Here is a 2,275-nt window from a genome sequence, read left to right as displayed (position 1 = left end):
AGAAGGGAAGCTAGATTGAGGGAAGGGGTTATCAGAACACATACTGCCCTGGGGCTGGCAGAGGGGAGAGGTGGGGAGAAAATTTTGAACTCAAAATGTTGTGGAAGTGAATGTTGAAAACTAAAAATAGATAATTTTTTTTAAAAATTGAATAAAATGAACTTGACTATTTTTAACTTTGACTGTTATGAAATGAACTCATACATAAACCAAAGGATAATAGAAAAATGGACTGGAAAGCAAATCTCAGAAGTATTATGTAAGTAAGAAAAACTCTGAAAAAAAATTATGTAGATCTACAGTGGAATACAGATTTGGAGTAGAACGTAATTCCTTAAACTGAATCTCGATTAACTTCAGCCATCGATTTCCAAAATCCAGCTCTGTCTCTGCCTTCCATTGTGCCCTTTGGAATCATTGTTCATTCTTAAGAAAATTCCCTCTTTCTCAAAAATTTTCTTGTTCTACTACTTCTATTTTTTTGGCACCTCATCTCTTCCCATTTCAAGAAAATAGATTCTGTTGTTATTAATTCTCTCTTTTTTTCCCAATTTTTAGAATCTCCTTACAACTACTGTCTCCACTACTCATCTTTATCTTCTTTTGCTCTTCACTCTGAGGAAGAGGTTGCTCTTAAACTATTACTTAGACCTTTGGCAGTATTCCTTTCTATCTCTTCAAAACATCCCCTACCTAACCTAAACGTCTCATTTTTCCCCATAATTTTCAGATTTCAGGGTCTCGTCTAAAATATCCTAATCTTTCTTGACCCTGCCACAGCACTTAAGCTTCAGCCTTCCTTTTGAAAATTCTTTCCTCCACAATGTTTCAGGACATTTTTTTCTTTTTCTTTTTTTTTTTCTTTTTTGAAGGCTAGGAACAGTTTTATTGGTTAAAGTCTGAAACATGGTTGTGGTGCCCACTCTGAAGTGGACAGGAGTTAGGGTGCTGAGCTCCATTCTTAATCAGTGGGAAGTACACCCCAGTTCCCAGGGTCCTGGGAGTGCTTGAGAGCTGGTGGAGATGAGGAGAAGGGAGGACAACCAACTGCTAGGCCAGAAAGCATTTAACATTGGTCATGAAGTCTTGGTATTGGTCAGCATGGATCCAGTGGCCAGTCCCTGGGATGGACAGGATCTGAGCTTGAGGGAACAGACGCTTGATCTTGGAGTAATGACTAGGCTAGATGAATGTGGACTTAGCACCACTGAGGAAGAGTGTGGGGTCAGGGTAGGATTTCTGGAGCTAGGGGAAGTCCAGGATCTTGTCCATCTGCTGGATCAGGGCTTCAATGTTGACCCTCCACTCGAACTGCCCAATGCTATCTTTCACCATATTGGTGAGGAGGAAGTTCCGTACCATAGAATCCTGGATGACAGGACTAAGCTTCTGGTTGGCTACTTTGAGTGCTTGAGAGAGGGACAGCTCCTTGGGGATCTGTACAGCCTTCATGACTTCCAAGTAGAAAGGGAAGTCTAAGACGGCTGTGGTAGGCAATGGGCTGATGTCCACTGAGATGCTCTAGCTTCTGTAGTGCTAGTATCACGGCTGTCTTGCCCCCCATGCTGTGTCTGATGAGGATGCAGGAAGCCAGGCCAAATTGGGGCAGAAAGGTCTCCAGGTCTGCGCTTATGGCCTCATAGCTGGAGTCAGGGCTGTGCAGGACATTTTTTTCTTACTATCTTTTGCAATATTGTCATCTATATATAGCCCTCTGTGTGTGGGTGCACTTGTGCATCACAAACTCAGCACAACTATCTCTCGGTAAACTGAGCATAATTACCTCCATTTTGTGTTATGTGTTAGCTCACCAAATAAAAGACCTCTTTGCCATGTCTCCACCCTAATGACCCCTCCACAAGAATACCCTGTATGATACTATCTGTCAGGGAGATTTGAAAGGTTCTCGAATTTCAGAAATCAGTTTGGTCATTCAGATCAGGTTATCTTATCTAATCACCCATCTCCTGCAACTTCCCCTACCATTCTCCTTTTGTCTTAAGCCATCTCTTTCCTTTGTGGTTTAAGCATATGTAAGCCCCTTATAAACTCACTTTGGAGAGTCTTTCCCCATGCAGGTGGGGCTTCCTTGCTGGTGAACTCAAAAAATTCCAAGAAATATTTGATACTGTGGGCTCTCATTATACCAGCATTATACACACATGCCACTACTTGGATCTTGGTCCTTTTATTTCCTCTCTCTATAAAATCTCTCATAACCTCACCAGCTTAAGTTATCATCAAGTGAGACCTAGAAATTATTCATCCTGAATTC

General features: G+C 41.7%; 1 pseudogene; it reads right to left on the bottom strand.

The window, feature by feature from the left end:
- Window positions 1-1,050: 1,050 nt before the first annotated feature.
- On the bottom strand, window positions 1,051-2,074 carry LOC140507798 (sn-1-specific diacylglycerol lipase ABHD11 pseudogene; annotated as a pseudogene).
- Window positions 2,075-2,275: the final 201 nt, after the last annotated feature.

This window comes from Notamacropus eugenii, chromosome 5 (assembly GCF_028372415.1).
Source record: "Notamacropus eugenii isolate mMacEug1 chromosome 5, mMacEug1.pri_v2, whole genome shotgun sequence".
NCBI classification, from domain to species: domain Eukaryota; kingdom Metazoa; phylum Chordata; class Mammalia; order Diprotodontia; family Macropodidae; genus Notamacropus; species Notamacropus eugenii.
This window is presented reverse-complemented; position numbering and strand designations above follow the sequence as displayed.